Source organism: Bos javanicus, chromosome 21 (genome assembly GCF_032452875.1).
Source record: "Bos javanicus breed banteng chromosome 21, ARS-OSU_banteng_1.0, whole genome shotgun sequence".
NCBI classification, from domain to species: domain Eukaryota; kingdom Metazoa; phylum Chordata; class Mammalia; order Artiodactyla; family Bovidae; genus Bos; species Bos javanicus.
In genome coordinates this window covers 30,898,263-30,919,023 of record NC_083888.1, presented here as the reverse complement: position 1 = coordinate 30,919,023, position 20,761 = coordinate 30,898,263, and the positions used below count along the sequence as shown (strand labels likewise).

The following is a 20,761-nucleotide window of genomic DNA, read 5'->3' as shown; positions in this document are numbered from 1 at the left end:
TGAAGAGGAGGAAAAGGCCCAGATTCTGAGCCATACTGGCCAGGGCCTGCACCTCAGCCTCTGCTCCTTATGTCACGTACCTCGGACTCTTCTCTTCTAATCTAGAAAGAGTTGACCACAAAGGGTCCTTGCAAAGGGCTAAAGGAGACATGAATGTGAAACTACCTATGGCAGGACACAGTACACATCAGTTCCCTTCCTCCAGCCCTGGTTACAGGGCTCCTCTCGTCTAGCTCCCATTGTGGCCGTGTCCATAAGTATGCCATTCAAGGGCTCTCTAGAGGTTCAAAGTATACTGCCAAGTACAAGAAAAGAAACTGCAAAGCAGTATGCACCTATGTATAGTATTGTTGGTGAACAGTAACATTTTAGTATCTGCATTAAGAAATCCAGAGAAATCCATACCAAACTATTAACGGTGGTCTCGTGAAGGTATAAGACTATCAAAGATTCTAACCATGGACCTCTACCTTCTATATTTATGTAATGGTTGAACATTTTACAACACATACATATTTGCAAGTAGAAATCACAATAGATACTCATGTTGGTACAGAAGAATTGATTTCCTGGCCCTTTCCTATAAGCAGCCTCCATCCTCCCTTGCGCCCAAAGCCCACAGATGTGAGCCCACTTTAGGAACCCTTACATCTTCCTTATGGGGCAACTCAGTGCATACAAGCTCAACCAAAGGTCTAGGTCTCTCAACAGACCAGGACTATTGGAGAAAGTCCTATGGAGGGTGTACCTGGCCAGCATTTGTGAACTCTGGTTCAGTTTGGAAAGGGGATGGATTAACTAGCAGGTTGTGAACCACTTTCTAAATAAAATTAAAACCCTTGCTATAGCTTCCACCAAGGAGAGAAAAAGACGACTGGTGAAAATCGAGTATTTCAGAGTAACTGACTGTGAACTTTCGTGATTCCAGATTGCTGACACAGAGACAAATATCTCATTTTAGAGAATACTAAGTTAAGTGTAAGAAAACAAAACATTTCACAAGTAAGTAGCCTACAAGGTCAGTCAAGGAAAGACAATATGCCAGTTCCCAGTGTCTTACTCAACAATACATTTAAATGTGCATTACAATAAGTCACTGCAATGCATGTTAGTTACATAGCTTGGAAAAATTTTAGTTGCTTCCAAAAAAAGAAAAAAATAAATCCTTGGCGAAGGGAAAAAAAATAACACTTAAGCATCCATAGTTGCCCATATGGTTTTTCCCAGTGTAAACATATGTTTCAGAAAAACAAATAAGTAGTCAGAAACATTTTAATGTTCCTCAAATTGACCACTGCACCAGAAAAGGGTGCTCAGCCCTGCAGTAAATAAAATCCTGCTTGAATAGAAGAAAGTAGACTTCTTGGATGCTTTTTAATTATGAGACAACTGACTGTAGAAGATAGAGGTACTCCCCATCGGAAAACCCATTTACTCCCCAGAATCAAACAATGCCTCTCTTTGCTTTCCACTTCCCCCTCAGTTAACATCAGGACTTTTCTTGAGTTTATCTGATCAGAAACTGGAAATCCCCAGGGCAGAAAGGCTCCACCTCAGCATTTCCATAAGCACCAGAGCTGTGTGCTTCCAAAACCAAGTGACTTCTGTGAGGCAAAATGGTTGTAACAAATTGCTTTACTATCAACAGAATACAGAATAATGAAAAAAGTAACATCATGATGTCCTAAAACCAGTTATATTGCCCAAGAAAGAAAACAAAGCTTATAGAATTTACAAGAGAGTCTTTTATTTCTGACCTAATATTATTCACCAATTTAACATTAAAGCTGTAACTTCCATGGGATATAATTTTCAAATAATCCCTTATGCTTATCTATACTTTTCTCACCACCCTCTCAAATATGTGACCCGAGTATAAAACTTTGTAGCCCCCCTGGATGAATTTCCCATCGATGCAACTACAGTGAAAACTGTTAGGAATGTGTAACAAGATCTAATACCTGCATTATAATAATGCATTTATATAAAAATATTAAATTTACATCCATTGTTAAATGTACAAATTCCAAGATTTTTCTAATGAAGAGCTGCTACAATCACAGAGAAACTGGATTATGGTCTACAGCTTGCATAGATTTCTTCACCTGGTTAAGGCACATACACACACGTGTGTCAATGTTTTAATGACTGGCAGTGAGACCAGAAAATGGTGTGCAGTGTAGGGAGAAGATAGGACTGGAATGTGACCATGAGAAATGTGAATGATTCATTCTACCTGATGCATATACATTTTATAGATTTAAATGTGAAGGGAAACAACTTTTTGAAACTGTTTTGGGAGAGCCGAACAGACACATGTCTTTAAAAAAAAATTTTTTTTAATCTTTTTATTTTGTATTGGGGTATGGCGTCACTGACTCAATGGACGTGAGTCTGAGTGAACTCTGGGAGCTGGTGATGGACAGGGAGGCCTGGCGTGCTGCGATTCATGGGGTCGCAGAGTCGAACACGACTGAGTGACTGATCTGATCTGATCTGATCTGATAGTCGATTAACAATGTTGTGATAGTTTCAGGTGAACAGAGAAGGGACTCAGACATACGTATCCATGTATCCATTCTCCCCCCAACCCCCTCCCATCCAGGCTGCCACGTAACACTGAGCAGAGTTCCATACGCTATACAGTAGGTCTTTGTTGGTTGTCCATTTTAAATACAGCAGTGTGCACATGTCCATCCCAAACTCCCTAACTATCCTGTCCCTCCATCCACTCCCCATCTGGCAACCATAAATGCATTCTCTGCAAGTCTAAGAAACATGTCTCAAATCCATGTTTATAGGCTCAGTGCCACCTTAAAAAATTCCACACAAATCCATTCTGAAACAACAGTTTCTATTACTGGAAAGTCACAAAGGTTGAATTGAATCTATGAAATGGAAAATCAGATCCAAGCCTGTATGTTCATTCATAAGCTTTGATCTTAATGAAAATGTAGATGGAGTGGCAGTACGAGGGTTAAACATTACTCCCACCCCTTTACCCACGCACTAAACCCCTCCTTCCCCAGCAACCAGATGCACTAGAGTTTGTATCCTTATCCTGTCCCTGACTGTGTGACCTTGGGCAAGTTAGCTAACCTAAGTCTTAGCCTCTTCGTGTTCAACATGGAGATAACAGGTTTGTTATGAAGATTAAATGAGATCATGTACCAATATCTGGTATATATGACCATTAAAAAAATGTGTTCTCAGGATTAAATGTGGCACTCTACTATATATTTTAGAAGCAATTATAGTCCTGTTGCCATATCCAAACATCTTGTGATAACCATTTTTATTCTATACTTCTAGCTTTCGCTATTTTTTCACCAAAGCATTTCAAGGGGGTGGGGGGAGAAGGTAGTTTCATACGTCCCACTTTTGGAACTGTTTCTTGAAGCAAGATGAAAAGCTGGGGAAATAGATAACTGAAGAGAAATTTAGTCTTTAGGATATGATGTTATATGTGTATCGAATATAAACAAATCATCTCATTTCAATCTATAACATATGGGGCATCAAATCATAGGTTTTATTTTAAAAGAGACAAAAGCCAAGCAGTATTAAAGAATACATTAGGAATCAATATGGGCCTATTGCTATCTCAGTATTAGTGTCTGAAACAGGGATTGGTGGGCTAGATTACAGGGAATTTCATGGGGTCTAACTTCCAACAGGTGGCAAGCTTTAGTCATCCTCAGATGCAAAACCTTAATGAGTTTGAGCATGCAAGTCTCAGGGATTCTGTTCAAGGCCTCCTCTCGGCAATCAAGGGAAACAATTTTCTGATTTTAAGCCACCCTGGCAAGTTAGCAAGCAGGGGAACTGTCTGCCGTAGCTTGCACCTGTCCCTAGAACGGGATTCTGGCCTGACGGTGAAAAACCACCATTCTTTCTTGCCAGTCCATTCTGCCGCTGTGGCGCCTCCAGACAAATGGGGGAAGCCCACTAGGAAGCGGTTACGACCAACCAAGCCACAAATCCCCGGGGTGTGGGATTTCCACCTCAATACCACACTCGAAAACCGAAAACAGGCGCTAGCTTGTTATACTGCAATGGGATTCCCCCCAGCAGCAATCCCCCCCCCCACCCCCAGCTTGCATGTTTTATTAATAAATGCAAGATGGCACACGGAGGCAAAGAATGGGAGGTAAGGCATCTGCAGCTGGACCCGAACCAGGGCAGTTTGCAAAAATAAATAAGAAGCATGTGACAAGAAGCAGATCTCCAGGCTGGAGCTGAAGCCTTGGGCTGCCCCAGGCACCCTAGCCTTGCTACCCCGGCCAGAGGGGATGAAGGTCAGTGGTAAGATCCCAGCCCTCCCGGGCACGTACCCTGCAAACCCTGACCGGCTCCCACCCCCGCCCCGGCCACAGGACCCGGGCAGCGTGGCAGGGGAAGCCCCGGCCACGGCCGGCTGCGGGGACACATACCTGCTGCCGGGGCTGGGGATTCGCTCGGCTCTGCAGCGGCGCCGGCCGCGGCTCGCGCTCCCGGGGCTCCCCTCTCCGCCCCCCCGCCCCCTCGCGGCCCCGCGGCTTCCTCCGCTCCTCCGCCCACCGCGCTCGGGGGCGCGCGCGCGGCCCCGCGCCGGCGGCAGGACCGGGCCCGCGCCTGCGCCCTCGCCTCCTTTTTCGGGGCGCGCGCCTAGGTGGCTGCGGAGCGGCCGCGCGGCTGTCTAGGAAACCGGCAGATTCGGCGGGTCGGGCGGCGGGAACCGGGCAGGGGGCGGGGGCTGGGGACGCGGCTCGCGCCTGGGCCCGAACGCAGCGCGCAGGTTTCGTGGCGTGGGTGAGGGGGTCGCGGGGACGTGTCGGGTGTATGGGGGGCTGCGCGTGCGCGTGTGGAATCAGGAAGGGGTCGTGGAGAGAAGGTCTGAGGTAGAAGGGCTGGGAAGCAACAAGTGAGGGGGCCCCATTCGCGGTATTTCGTGCAACCGAGAATAGAAACCTTCTCTGGCTTTGGTGCAGCGTTTTGCAGTTTCCAAAGCTCTTTGCCAGCCGTTGGTTACATCCACACACGGCACCCGGGTGGTGAGGCAGCGAACGGTGGGCATGGATTGCCCTTTGAGCTTTGATGAACCCCTTTCTGGCCTCGGTCGAACCAGAGTCAGAGACCCCCTGACCCTCAGGCTGCTGTCTGGGGAAAAAATTACTTGTCAGGACCTTCATTTCATAGTTAACCTCGGGACCCATGTAGGTCAGTGTTTTTCAACCTTTTTTTTTTTTCTTTTCATTATCGTTCTCTTAAGCCTTTTAAAACGTTTTGCTCATCAATTTCTTGCTCCTTGACACCATGAAATTCTGATACCGTTCATATACCGCATAGCTGCTTATGAACCGTACGTGTATCGTGTTTTACACATAAAAGGAATAAGATCTCACCCTTAGGAGGTAAAACATCTTCCCCGTGGAGAATGCTTGCTTTAGGACAGTGGCAGTTGGTTAGCGGGTGTGGCAAATGGCTTAGGTGAGGACTCTGGGTGCACCCACAAGACTATAGATTTAAGTTCTTACATCCTCCCTGTTTCTGATGTCTGTACAGGCTGCTGTGAGCAGTAGAATAATACAATCACTTAAGCACCTTCTGGAGTCAGAGTAGCTCTTGTCTCTTGTAGTCTCAATTCATGCTAAAGATCTAGCCATTTTCCAGTAGAGTCCCGATAGTTTTGCTAAAGTACTTGAAAAGATCGCAAACTCTCTCTTGTAGACCACCAAGTTCCAGGGTGAGCTCTAGCTCTACAGACAGCCTTGATTTCTGGTTCTCATACCTCTTATAAAGGTTTTGTTGTTTATTTTGGTTAGGCCTGTTTGATAAGCAGGAATGTCTTAGTCTAGTCATCCCTGTCTTTCTAGCTAAAAGTTGGAAATTGTGGAGTTGAAAGGCTTCAAAACCCAGGTCACAGAATTGCCCCAGAGGCTTGGATTATACGTTTCTTAGACAAAGAAATTGGAGAAGGCAATGGCACCCCACTCCAGTACTCTTGCCTGGAAAATCCCATGGAGGAAGGAGCCTGGTAGGCTGCAGTCCATGGGGTCGCTAGGAGTCGGACACGACTGAGCGACTTCATTTTCACTTTTCACTTTCCTGCATTGGAGAAGGAAATGGCAACCCACTCCAGTGCTCTTGCCTGGAGAATCCCAGGAACGGGGGAGCCTGGTGGGCTGCCGTCTATGGGGTCGCACAGAGTTGGACACGACTGAAGCGACTTAGCAGCAGCAGCAGCAGCAGACAAAGAAATATCTAGATTGGGAATGTGTGTCTTTTTGGCAAGTTGGGAAATAAGTAAAATACCTTCTTCAGGTCCTCCCTCATCTTTAACCCAACTCTAATGGAATTTAAGAGGAACACAAAGCCTTTGGAGGTGATATTTGTAGAAGCTACCTGAGTGGCCAGAGGATTTTTCTTCTCCATTTAATGTAGACTTGAAAAGAGAAAGTGGGGATGAGTCTGGAAAAGTTGGGAGGACGGATGGGATGGGGAATGGGTAGTTTTCTGACAGGTGGTGGCAACATTTCAACTACACTTGAAAAAGTGTAAGAAAAAGTAGCCTTGGCATAGCTTGTTTATGTTATTTTCCACCCCCATTCCCCACCCTACACTTAGTAGAACTCCAAAGGCTTGATTAAAAGCGTCCAGTTACAATGGTAGTTGAAACAGTAGGACACGTGTTTTGAAACTTTCAGACAGAAAAATTGGAACACCACTTTGGTTTGCCTGAAATCTTTGTAGTCTAATACCAGTTTTACATTCAGGTGTAATACTACTTCAAGGGAACTTTTTTCCTATAACAGCTGTCATTGAAGACCCTCTAGAGAGAGAAAGCTGTGGGAATTATGTGCTAATATCTTTTACCTGGGTCTTTTAAGTGTGCTGCTTTTTTTTTTTTTTTGGTAATCTGAGTTCATGGAAAATGTAGGTGCACCTATCTTATGTGGTAGTTTGTAGTCCAAAAAAAATCCCCTAACACCTGTAATTTATCAGCTCTATGCTGACCCTGGTGGTGTGTACTTCATATTACCTACCCAAACTAAACCCCACCTCCAAGTCTTTAGGGATGTTGAAAACCCAAATTAGCTGTGTAGACAAGATGCTATTCTGCTTTCTCCAAAGTTTTCCTGCTCTATTTTCAAATTTCTAAGTCCTAATACCTGGAGGAGGATTAGCCCCTGAGGGTGATCAATTTGGAGGAACCGTGAAGAACTCTGGCAGGCCTCTTTAGCTTATTCTTAAATGTGTCTATAGGAATCTCTTGAGGATGCTTGATTAAAATCAGATTCTGGAGGCTCCCCTCAAATCCATTAAAATTGAATCGACACAAGTATGGCCTGTTATTTTTATTTTTAACTGCCCCAGGTGATGCTTATCAACCGGAGAGGCTGAGGAACACTGGAGCTATAAATAGGACAGGTGCCCGCTTCAGTAGAATGTAGGTGACTAGAGAAAGGATTTTGTGGGTGATGGAACCCAACAGCAAAAGGAAAACAGGACCTATACAGCAGAAATAGAAGAAATTAACTGTAGTTTTAAGGCTTATGTGTCACTTTCTTGCCAGATATATCTGCTTCTAATGTGGCTGTAATTACCATGCTCTTCCATACCAAAATATCTTTTGAGGTAAGTCAGATTTTCTTTTATTTCAAAAGACTGTCTTTTCAAGAGTACCAGAATCACATAATCAGAAAAATTGTGCATGTATGCAGCTGCAAGATTAGGAGAAGGCAGACTGGAGATTACGTTGATCCTATGAATGTCTGAAAAAGATTGCTATTAGAGTTAAAATTTGTTCTCTTGAGGTAGTTGCTTGAAAAAGTAGAACGTGTGAATTCTGATGCCATGTGATTTGTGAAATTTAAATAATATCAAGAGATTTTAAGTTGTTAATGTTTATGTAAATGTTAATATTTTAAAACCTCTGCTGCATGTTGATTTGGGATGCAGCCTCACTTATTGGGAACACACAGGGAGAAAGCCAATCTGAGTCAATGAAAAGCTTGAAAAATGGAATATATGTGAATTTGTGTGATAATTATTTAAAAATTTAAGTATACATAGTACCTGCTAACAAAGTAGCTTTCAAAATCCTGCTGAATGCTTTAATGAATGTGATTGACTTGTAATTAGCAAAATTCATGTGCATATATTCTGTGTAGATAAAGCAAAGTGCAGTACTGTGCACTGAATAGGTCCTCAATTAATATTCTTTTAAAAACTACTTTCTCATAAATAGGTTAAATACACTTAATGTAGCAAGCCCATTTTCAAGGACAGAAGGGGCAGATTTTACCTTGAGTGGGGGCATGCCAAGAATGGGGCAGTGAGAACATCACTTGGGGTGTAGGCAAAAATGTTCTCATTGTCTGTAGGGAATTTATAATATACTCACTAAAATCCTGTCTGATTTTCATGACCAGCAGTTTTTATGTACCAGAAATGCTAAACAATGTCAATGATAAAATATTCTTCCTTGAAAAATTTCTTATGAACCTAGTTTCTAAACAAGTTCCATATTCACTATATATATATATATATATATAAAATTTATTTTATTTTTGACGGTGCTAGGTCTTTGTTGCTGCACACGGGCTTTCTCTAGTTTCAGCGTACCCTATAGCTGGGATGCTTTGGCTCCTCATCTCGGTGGCTTCTCTGGTTGTGGAGCATGGCTCTAGCGCCCACAAGCTTCAGTAGTCGCTGCACGCCGGCTTGGTAGTTGTGGAACACGGGCTTAGTTGCCTTGTGACATGTGGAATCTTCTGGATCTGGGTTGAAATCCCTGTTCCCTGCATTGACTGGCGGATTCTTAACTACCAGACCACCAGGGAAATGTTTATGGGGCTCTCCATGCAAGAATACTGGAGTGGTTTGCCATTTCCTCCTCTAGTAGACTGTGTTTTGTCAGAACTCTTCAGTATGACCTATTCATCTTGGGCGGCCCTGCATGGCATGGCTCATCGTGTCACTGAATTATGCAAGGCCCTTCACCATGACAAGGCTGTGATCTATGAAGGGGAAGAGAAACAAAAGGCAAGGGAGTAAGGGAAAGATATACCCAACTGAAGGCTTCCCTGGTAGCTCAGACGGTAAATAATCAACCTGCAATGCAGGAGACCCAGGTTCAATCCCTGGGTCAGGAAGATTCCCCTGGAGAAGGGAATGGCAACCCACTCCAGTATTCTTGCCTGGAGAATTCCATGGACAGAGGAGCCTGCTGAGCTACAGTCCATGGGGTTGCATAGAATTGGACACAACTGAGTGACTAACACAACAACTACATACCCAATGCAGACTTCCCGAGAATAGCAAGAAGAGAAAGAAGGCCTTCTTAAATGAGCAATTCAAATAGAGGAAAACAGTAGAATGGGAAAGGTTAAGATCTCTTCAAGAAAACTGGAGGTATCATGGACCATTTCATGCAAGAATGGGCATGATAAAGGATAGAAACTATAAAGACCTAACAGGAGCAGAAGACATTAAGAAGAGGTGGCAAGAATACACAGAAGATCTGTATAGAAAAGGTCTTAATGATTTGGATAACCACGTTGGCGTGGTCATTCACCTAGAGCCGGACATTCTGGAGCATGAAGTCAAGTGGACCTTAGGAAGCATTACTATGAACAAAGCTAATGGAGGTGATGGAATTCTAGCTGAGCTATTTCTGATCCTAAAAGATGATGCTATTAAAGAGTTGTACTGAATATGCCAGCAAATTTGGAAAACTCAGCCATGGCCACAGGACTGGAAAATGTTGATTTTCATTCCAATCCTAAAAAAAGTTCAAGTGAAAGTGTTAGTCATTCAGTCATGTCCGACTCTTTGTGACCGTATGGACTCTAGCCCTCCAGACTCTTCTGTCCATAGTATTCTCTGGGAAAGAATACTGGAGTGGGTATCCATTTCCTTCTCCAGGGGATCATCCCACCCTAGGGATCAAACCCAGGTCTCCCACACTGCAGGCAGATTTTTTACTGTCTGAGCCACCAGGGAAGTCCCAAACTACTAGACAATTGTGCTCATTTCACATGCTAGCAAGGTAGTGCTCAAAATCTTTTAAGCTAGGCTTCAGCAGTACGTGAACTGAGAACTTTCAGATGTACAAACTGGGTTTAGAAAAGGCAGAAGAACCAGAGATCAAATTGCCAATATTCATTGGACCATGAAGAAAGCAAGGGAATTCCATAAAAACGTCTACCCCATTAACTGTGCTAAAGCTTTTGACTGTGTGGATCACAACAAACTGGAAAATTCTTGAAGAGATAGGAGTACCAGACCACCTTAACCTGTCTCCTGAGAAACATGTATGAGGGTCAAGAAGCAACAGTCAGAACCAGACATGGAACAACAGACTGATTCAAAATCGAGAAAGGAGTACATCAAGGCTGTATATTGTCACCCTGCTTGTTTAACTTATATGCAGAGTATATCACTTGATATTCCAGGTTGAATGAATCACAAGCTGCAATCAAGACTGCAGGAAGAAATATCAACAACCTCAGATGATACTGCTGTAATGGCAGAAAGTGAAGAGGAGCTAAAGTGCCTCTTGATGAAGGTGAAAGAGGAGGGTGAAAAAGCTGGCTTGAAAGTCAACATTCAAAACACTTAAGATCATGGCATCTGGTCCCATCACTTCATGGCAAATAGATGGGGAAACAATGAAAAGAGTGACAGATTTTATTTTCTTGGGTTCCAGAATCACAGCAGATGGTGACTATAGCCATGAAATTAAAAGACGCTTGCTCCTTGGAAGGAAAGCTATGACAAACCTAGATAACGTGTTAAAAAGCAGAGACGTCACTTTGCTGACAAAGGTCCATACTATGTTTTTTCCAGTAGTCACATACAGATGTGAGAATTGGTCCATAAAGAAGGCTGAGTGCTGAAGAATTAATGCCTTATAGGACCACAGTTAGAAGGCATTAATTCTTCAGCACTCAGCCTTCTTTATGGTCCAGTTCTCACATCTGTATGTGACTACTGGAAAAAAGTATGGACCTTTGTCAGCAAAGTGATGTCTCAGCATATTCAAAAGCAGAGACGTTACTTTGCCAGCAAAGGTCCGTCTAGTCAAGGCTATGGTTTTTCCAGTGGTCATGTATGGATGTGAGAGCTGGACTGTGAAGAAAGCTGAGCGCCGAAGAATTGATGCTTTTGAACTGTGGTGTTGGAGAAGACTCTTGAGAGTCCCTTGCACTGCAAGGAGATCCAACCAGTCCATTCTGAAGGAGATCAGCCCTGGGATTTCTTTGGAAGGAATAATGCTAAAGCTGAAACTCCAGTACTTTGACCACCTCATGTGAAGAGTTGACTCATTGGAAAAAGACTCTGATGCTGGGAGGGATTGGGGGCAGGAGGAGAAGGGGATGAGAGAGGATGAGATGGCTGGATGGCATCACTGACTCTGGACGTGAGTCTGAGTGAACTCCGGGAGTTGGTGATGGACAGGGAGGCCTGGCGTGCTGCGATTCATGGGGTCACAAAGAGTTGGACACGACTGAGCGACTGAACTGAACTGAACTGTGGTGCTGGAGAAGACTCTTGAGAGTCCCTTGGATAGCAAGGAGACCAAACCAGTCAATCCTAAAGGAAATTAACTCTGAATATTCATTGGAAGGACTGAAGCTGAAGCTTCAGTACTTTGGCCACCTGATGTGAAGAGCCAACTCACTGGAAAAGACCCTGATACTAGGAAAGTTTGCGAGCACGAGAAGGAGGCAACAGAGAATGCCATGTCGGATGGTATCAATGGACATCAATTTGAGCAAACTCTGGAAGGTAGTGAAGGACAGGGAAGCCTGGCATGCTGCTGTTCATGGGGTTGCAAAAGTTGGACATGACTTAGGGACTGAAGAACAAACAACAACAGTGTAAGCTTCAAATTAGCACATTTTAATTATCGACCCTTTAATAAATATTATATTCTACAGAGACGTTTAATCAGAGAACTCCCAATTATATAGCTGGCCTTCAATAAATCTAGACTCAAGTCTACAGATATTTTTCCAAATAAATTCATAAAAATTCAGGGTAATGCAAGGCTTCAGGTGCAGTTATGTCTGTAACCCCTTTGGTCCATATCCCTGTATTTAAATAGTAGATTCTTATGCAGTGATAGTACAGAGACTGTAAGGTGAAGAAACAGCTTGATTACTTCAGCATTTTCATTCCATGTGATGACCTAAGAGTTTTCATTTGTGTTTAACATTTAAGAGTGAAACAAAGTATAAACTTTGAGGTATAATCTTTTTGGCTTGTAAGTACAAATTTTAGTTAATATGTGAAATTATCCTTTTGAATAATTGAATTAAAATATATTTAACTCTAAAATTTATTCTTTTTAAATTGTTTACTCCAAAACTGAAGGAATCAAGAGAATAGGAAATATAATGTTATTATTTAGTACTTCCACAAAACAATATATAGGTTTAAGTTTTTCCTTTTTTCAAAACATTAATTCCATTACTTTTTTCTTTTTTGTACTATAATATTTATTTTATATTGACATATAAGTGAATTTGAGTCAGAGAATTTTCACTGTCTGTTTCATTCCTGACTATTATTGTTTGTTTCATTTCATGGTCATTACTGAAAATAATTTTGTCACACAGAGAAGGGTATGTTTAGAACAAAGATCCCTCTGGATATTATATTCTGAGAATACCACTGGACTCAAATGATCACAAAATGAATGATGTTCAAATTAAGTGAGCTGTATTATGTGTTTAATATCTGGAATTTTGCATGTACTTCATGAGGAAACCATTTTGGGGGTACTGTTTATATGGCAAATGAAATACCAGTGGTGGTATATGTATTTTAAAACATAAAAATGATCTAATGTTCTACTTCTAGTATATTTAGGTTATTTTAAAATCTAGAAAATACATGTCCATGTGTTTATCAGTAGACTCCTAATGATTTCTGACATTTATTAAATGCTTGCAATGTGTCAGACATCATTCTGTGAGCTTTATTTGTATTTTTTATAATAGTCCTATTGGCAAAGTATAGTTGTTATCTCATTTTACAGATGAGAAAACTGAGACACAGTGAAATTTAGTAATTTGCTCAAGATCACCCAAATAGCAAGTGGAGGAACCCAAAATTCAAACCTGGACAGTCTGACTCAGAGACCTCTCATTCAACCCTGCTGCGTCACATGTATATTCAAAATTGTGCCTCAGTTAGTTTGAGGAATCATGATGTAGTGGGAAAAGCATTCTGGGTTCCAGGGTTTCACCTCCAGTTCATTATTTTTTTCTTTAATTTTATTTATTTTTGGCTGCGCTGGGTCTTCATTGCTACAAACAGGCTTTCTCTGTTTGCACTTCTCATTGTGGTGGCTTCTCCTGCTGCAGAGCACGGGGTTCTAGGATGCGGGCTCAGTTGTTGTGGCCCACGGTGGACTTAGTTGCTTCGTGGCATGTGAAATCTTCCCGGATCAGGATTGAACCCATGTCCGCTGCATTGGCATGCAGATTCTTAACACTGGGCCACCAGGGAAGTTCCCTCCAGTTCATTCTTTAACTTTGAAAAAGGCAATTAAATGAGTGTCTCTGATTTGGAGAGGATTGAACTTAATATATCTAGAAATTCTCGAAATTTCTTTCTAGCTCTAAGTTTTTGTGATTCTATGATTATTTTTATGTAAAGAAGAAAATTTGATTTTTCACTTATCCAACAGACTAAAAATGAACCAGAAAAAAAAAAAACTAGCATGATTAAATTTGAAGGTAGATAAATTTTTGATATTTTGTTGCAAAATTAGCTATTATTAAGCCTTTCATGTTCATTATTTTTGTGACTACAGAAAGACCATAAACTTCTTTTTTTAATTGAAATATAGTTGATTCAGAAAATTGTGTTTTGTATATACAGCATAATGGGTTTTTTTTGCAAATTATATCCTGTTATAGATTATTATAAAATTATTAAAATATTCCATTGTTATTATATGCGTATTTTGATATTGGGTATAATTCTGTGTTATGTAGTAAATCCTTGTTTATCTATTTTATGTATAGTACTTTGTATCTGTTAATCTCATACTCTTAGTTTATTCCTTACCCTCTCCCTCTCCTCTTTGGTAACCATGAGTTTGTTTTCTATGTCTGTGAATTGTTTTCTGTTTTGTATACAGATTCATTTGTATTATTTTTCAGGTTCCCCATATAAGTGATACCATGTAGTATATGTCTTTCTCTGGCTTCTTTTACTAAGCATAATATTCTCGAGGTCCACACATGTTGCTGTGAATGGCAATATTCTGTTCTTCTATTTTTTTATGGCATTGTATACATGGCACACATATATATTCCACAACTTATCTGTCCATTCACCTGTTGATAGACATTTAGGTTGCTAACTGTGGAAAATTCTGAAAGAGATGGGCATACCAGACCACCTGACCTGCCTCTTGAGAAACCTGTATGCAGGTCAGGAAGCAACAGTTAGAACTGGCCATGGAACAACAGACTGGTTCCAAATAGGAAAAGGAGTACGTCAAGGCTGTATATTGTCACCCTGCTTATTTCACTTATATGCAGCGTACATCATGAGAAACGCTGGGCTGGAAGAAGCACAGGCTGGAATCAAGATTTCCAGGAGAAATATCAATCACCTCAGATATGCAGATGACACCACTCTTATGGCAGAAAGTGAAGAGGAACTAAAAAGCCTCTTGTTGAAAGTGAAAGTGGAGAGTGAAAGAGTTGGCTTAAAGCTCAGCATTCAGAAAATGAAGATCATGGCATCTGGTCCCATCACTTCATGGGAAATAGATGGGGAAACAGTGGAAACAGTGACTGACTTTGTTTTTTTTGGGGCTCCAAAATCATTGCAGATGGTGATTGCAGCCATGAAATTAAAAGACGCTTACTCCTTGGAAGGAAAGTTATGACCAACCTAGATAGCATATTCAAAAGCAGAGACATTACTTTGCCAACAAGGGTCCATCTAGTCAAGGCTATGGTTTTTCCAGTGGTCATGTATGGATGTGAGAGTTGGACTGTGAAGAAAGCTGAGCACTGACAAATTGATGCCTTTGAACTGTGGTGTTGGAGAAGACTCTTGAGAGTCCCTTGGACTGCAGGGATATCCAACCAGTCCATCCTAAGGGAGATCAGTCCTGGGTGTTCATTGGAAGGACTGATGCTAAAGCTGAAACTCCAATACTTTGTCCACCTGATGCGAAGAGTTGACTCATTGGAAAAGACCTTGATGCTGGGAGGGATTGGGGGCAGGAGGAGAAGGGGACGACAGAGGATGAGATGGCTGGATGGCATCACCGACTCGATGGACTTGAGTTTGAGTGAACTCCGGGAGTTGGTGATGGACAGGGAGGCCTGGCGTGCTGCAATTCATGGGGTCTCAGAGTTGGACATGAACTGAGCAACTGAACTGAATTGATACATGACACAGATATATATTCCACAACTTATTTGTCGATTCATCTGTTGATAGACATTTAGATTGCTTCCATGTCCTGGCTATTATAAATAGTGCATCTATGAGCATTGAGGTGCATGTATCTTTTCAAAGTAGAGTTTTTGGTTTTTGTTACTGGCCTCCCAGGTGGCCCTAGTGGTAAAGAATCCACCTGCCAATCCAGGAGAGACGTAAGAGATGCAGGTTTGATCCCTGGGTGGGGAAGATCCTCTGAAGGAGGGCATAACAATCCACTCAAGTATTCTTGCCTGGAGAATCCCATGGACAGAGGAGCCTGGCAGGCTGCAGTCCATGGGGTCACAAAGAGTTGAACATGACTGAGGGACTTTCACTTTCACTTTTTTTCATACCAAGGAGGGAATTGCCAAATCATATGGTTGATCTGTTTTCAGGGTTTTTTTTTAAGGAACCTCCATACTGTTTTCCATAGTGATTGTGCCAATTTACATTCCCTCCAGTATTGTATGAGTGTTTCCACTTCTCCACACCCTCTCTAGCATTTATTATTTGTGGACTTTTTGATGATAGCCATTCCACCATTGTGAGGTGATACCTTATTGTTGACGGAGAAGGCAATGGCAAGCCACTCCAGTTGTTGTTGACGGAGAAGGCAATGGCAAGCCACTCCATTGTTCTTGCCTGGAGAATCCCAGGGACGGCAGAGCCTGGTAGGCTGCAGTCCATGGGGTTGCTAGGAGTAGGATATGACTGAGCGACTTCGCTTTCACTTTTCACTTTCATGCATTGGAGAAGGAAATGGCAACCCACTCCAGTGTTCTTGCCTGGAGAATCCCAGGAACAGGGGAGCCTGGTGGGCTGCCATCTATGGGGTCGCACAGAGTTGGACACGACTGAAGTGACTTAGCAGCAGCAGCAGCAGCATGTGGGTCTAGAAATACCATAAAAGTTCTGAGGAATTAATTATGCATTCTAATAATTGGCTTGATATAAAATTTTATATATGCCACTTCTATATACTTAAGGTGTTCTGAGCCTTGATCTTCTTAGTACCATATAAAATAAAGCTCTTTGGAAAAAGGAACTTTTAAAGTGGAAGATAGATCATATTGTATACCACTTTTCCCCCCTCCTTTCTCATGAAGGTTACCACTTTATTAAAATGATCATCATTATTAACCCTCTATCCATAATATTGCATGTAAAATTTTTTCTAGGTGGAGACATAACGTAAAAAATAATTTTTATAGAGAAGGAAATAAAATTCCTTGAAAGAAAGTGAAAGTATTGGTTGCTCAGTGATGTCCGACTCTTTGTGACTCTATGGACTTTAGCCTACCAGGCTCCTCTGTCCATGGAATTCCCCAAGCAAGAATACTGGAGTGGATTGCCATTTCCTTCTCCAGGGGATTTTCCTGACCCAGGGATTGAACCCAGGTCTCTCACAATGTGGGCAGATTCTTTACCATCTGAGCCACCAGGGAAGCCTTGCCATCTTCTAAAGTCTCTGAAAGGGTTTTCTTTCTTCCACCCAATAATATTTTAATAAAATTCTGTGTCCTTCTTAATCCAACTTCTAGCCTTGTATTTAGAAGTATTAACAATAAATAGTTTTCCTGGGACTTAAAAAAGGGGAAGAAGGAGAAATTAAGCATATTAAAGTTTCTGTCTGGAGAAGGAAATGGCAACCCACTCCAGTGTTCTTGCTTGGAGAATCCCAGGGACGGGGAGCCTGGTGGGCTACCGTCTATGGGGTCGCACAGAGTCGGACACGACTGAAGTGACTTAGCAGCAACAAAGTTTCTGTCACTTAATTATGAAGTTCTCTGAAGGTATACCTAAAGAAATGAAAGTTTATGAAATGTGTAAACAGATGCTATTTTCCTTCTCTCCATGTGTTACTAAAATTGCTATATAAAATATTTTGTTTTTATTTATAGCAGCTACAATTTCTATCAAAGCAGAAGAAATAGAGGTGAACTATAAAGCTAGTTTCCTCTCTACCCTGCAATCTGGAGAAAAACTTTCTCCCAAGGACAAAACAGGTAAGTGATTATTAATTCATTCTTTGTAATGTTTTGGGGCCAATATGTGGAGCCATAATTTGTCAACTATAGCCATAGATTATTGGTTTAGTTCAACTAAGAGACAATAGAAATAGATTCCATAATATGGAGGATTCTTTTACTTCTGATTTACAGAAGCTTAGAGCTCAATTCTAATGTTGGAAAAGCCTGTATGTATAGAACCATGTTCATGTATGTGTTAACTATTCATAAAACATTAAAAACAGCAAACTTGTATGCTGGTTAAGTCCAAGTGTAGTCTTAGTAATTTGAAAATAATATGAATATAGTTAAAGAAGGTTAAGAAGGTCTTGGAGAGCAAGAATCTGGAAAATAGTTCAAGTTGTTGAGTTTATAAGAGTGAAGGCTAAGGGATGATATTGCTTTTCAAGTAGATAAGAAGCTGAGAATGGTGCCTGTCTTTTTCCCATCTCCATAGAGGAAAAACAGCAGGAGAAATATAGATAAGAAAAGTTAAAGCTTTTGAAATTAAGGATGTTTAAGATTAGAATGATTGACCTTGGGAAGTTGTAGAATCCTTTTTCTGGAAGGTCTTCTAAGTAGTCTGATCATCTGCCAAGAACAGTTTATATATCCATCATAAGGCCTTTTAATTTTATGTTGTTATGGTTTTATTTTGACAAACATATGGTGATATGTGTCTAAGGCAGTAGCTGACATGATATATTTCTAATGACAGAATATATAAACTAGTAGAACTTGACTTTAGGAGTATTGTGGAAACTTACAGAGTTATTTTATGAGCACAGGTATAGTCATGTGTTTTATTCCGCTTGTTCCATTGTTGACCGTGTGATCATCATTAACATGTTTAAGTTTTCTGGTTCATATTATACTCTTCAAATACATGTGTTAATATTAGTAGAAATTGAATTGTGACTCTTAATGAATGACCTCTATCAAGTCTGGAGAGAAGGATGGGAGGATAAATTTAAAGAACAGTTTGTTCAGATAGGATTGTTGAGAACAGCTCTGTGAAATGTGAGACAAGGTGAAGATTTCAAAGGAGAGTGGACCACAGTGTGATAATCTGAAGTTGGCATTTGTTCCACATTTCTTCCTATTGATTCAGAGAAAGAGCAGAAGGTAAGGATTAAATAAGTTATATTGGAAACTTATAAGATACCTTGTGACCTTAGGGGGAACCAGATTTTTTTTTTTAAAGAGTAAATTGCAGAGAAGTGAAAAATAGTTTTGGATAAAAGAGTTTTTCCTCAAATAAACGGATCCGCTAGTAGTTGGAGGATAGGGCAAGATGATAAAGAATGACAGAAGTGGAAGAATTGGGTGTAAAATGAGCATGGCTGGGGGAGTTTGAGAGATGTGCCTGGAAGTCAGAAGCAAAAGGGAAAAAAGAATTGTGCTGTAGGAGGTGAATAAATAAAACAAAAGAAGTACTTGAGTAGTAAAGTAGACACAAGTTAAAGGAAAATCATGGCCATTAGGATAATAATTCTTTATGAGCAGGGATGTATTAAAGATGACCAGTTACTTATACTAAGGAAAATGGGAGGGGATGGTAATTACTCCAGGTCTGAGAATGGCACTTGCCTGTGAAAAATAACCAGGATGACTGACATCTTATTTCAGGAAAAGTTTTCTGGGATGGGTTCAAAGACTTAATTCTGTTTGGATATTGACTGTAGAGTTTCTAGGCTCTAGTGACATTGACATAGAAAACCTCTAGGAAGACCAGGATCAATATGGAGAGGTCAGCGGGTTGGAAGTGCTGTGATATTTATCTGCTTCACATCCCTGTGTAGAGCTGTAGCGTTTTGTAGGAGACATGCATAATTCAAGACTATTCCTGGCAGCAAAGAATGGAAAGTTTGCCATTGCCTTGTGGCGGTAGCTTAAAAGAGTTTGTAAATCACTCACCAGCCAGTTTTGAAACTGTGATTCTTAATGAATTATTAATTGGAGGGAATTTTGCATTATTTCATATTGTGCATATAAAGTGAATCTTAATTATCAAGTCATTTTACCTGTGCATAAAATGCAACCATGTACCATTAGATTTTCCAGCTAACACTTGTTGAGTGCTTCTTATATTTCAAGCACTTTATATGTAAAAATTAATTTTACATTCAGACAGCTCTTTGAAGTAGGCACTATTATTTTGTCCCCACTACCTCAAACCTCACTTATGGATGAGGAAACTTGGCACAAAGATTTTTGCTCATTTCTGTGGTAGAATGTTCTAATGTGGTAGAATGTTCTAATTAAGAGAACTAGGATTTGCACTCTGGCCTTCTCGCTGTGGACCCATGCTCATAACCCCTGTACCACATACCTTTTTATATAAATTTTTTAAAAATTTATTTTAATTGGAGGCTAATTACTTTACAATATTGTATTGGTTTTGCCATACATCAACATGAATCTGCCACAGGTGTACACGTGTTCCCAATCCTGAACCCCCCTCCCACCTCCCTCCCCATACCATCCCTCTGGGTCATCCCAGTGCACCGGCCCCAAGCATCCTGTATCCTGCATTGAACCTGGACTGGCGATTCGTTTCTTACATGATATTATACATGTTTCAATGCCATTCTCCCAAATCATCCCCTGCACAACAGAGTCCAAAAGACTGTTCTATACATATGTGTCTCTTTTGCTGTCTCACATACAGGGTTATCGTTACCATCTTTCTAAATTCCATATATATGTGTTAGTATACTGTATTGGTGTTTTTCTTTCTGGCTTACTTCACTCTGTATAATCGGCTCCAGTTTCATCCACCTCATTAGAACTGATTCAAATGTATTCTTCTTAATGGCTGAGTAATACTCCATTGTGTATATGTATCACAGCTTTCTTATCCATTCATCTGCTGATGGACATCTAGGTTGCTTCCATGTCCTGGCTATTATAGACAGTGCTGCGATGAACATTGGGGTACACGTGTCTCTTTCAATTCTGGTTTTCCTCAGTGTGTATGCCCAGCAGTGGGATTGCTGGATCATAAGGCACTTCTATTTCCAGTTTTTTAAGGAATCTCCACACTGTTCTCCATAGTGGCTGTACTAGTTTGCATTCCCACCAACAGTGTAAGAGGGTTCCTTTTCTCCACATCCTCTCCAGCATTTATTGCTTTCTAACACCATACACAAAAATAAACTCAAAATGGATTAAAGATCTAAACATAAGACCAGAAACTACAAAACTTTTAGAGGAGAACATAGGCAAAACACTCTCCGACATAAATCACAGCAGGATCCTCTATGACCCACCTTCCAGAATGGTGGAAATGAAAGCAAAAATAAACA

General features: G+C 41.1%; 2 protein-coding genes and 1 pseudogene across 8 annotated transcripts in view; 2 read left to right on the top strand and 1 right to left on the bottom strand.

The window, feature by feature from the left end:
- TMEM266 (transmembrane protein 266) overlaps positions 1–4,532 on the bottom strand; it is a 124,111-nt gene extending 119,579 nt beyond the window's left edge. The window contains exon 1 of one of the 2 annotated variants that reach the window (XM_061394713.1): positions 4,434–4,532. The gene's annotated coding sequence lies outside the window, so the exon portion shown is untranslated. The remainder of the gene's footprint in view (positions 1–4,433) is intronic. The other variant, XM_061394714.1, reaches the window with a different exon arrangement.
- NRG4 (neuregulin 4) overlaps positions 4,153–20,761 on the top strand; it is a 118,244-nt gene continuing 101,635 nt past the window's right edge. The window contains exons 1-3 of one of the 6 annotated variants that reach the window (XR_009732109.1): positions 4,153–4,298; positions 7,556–7,617; positions 17,346–17,450. The gene's annotated coding sequence lies outside the window, so the exon portion shown is untranslated. Of the gene's footprint in view, positions 4,299–4,706; positions 4,792–4,822; positions 7,618–17,345; positions 17,451–20,761 lie in introns of those variants that run through there. The other 5 variants (XR_009732106.1, XR_009732108.1, XR_009732107.1 and 2 more) reach the window with 5 other exon arrangements.
- Positions 11,730–20,761, top strand: part of LOC133234009 (surfeit locus protein 1-like) — a 28,267-nt pseudogene continuing 19,235 nt past the window's right edge.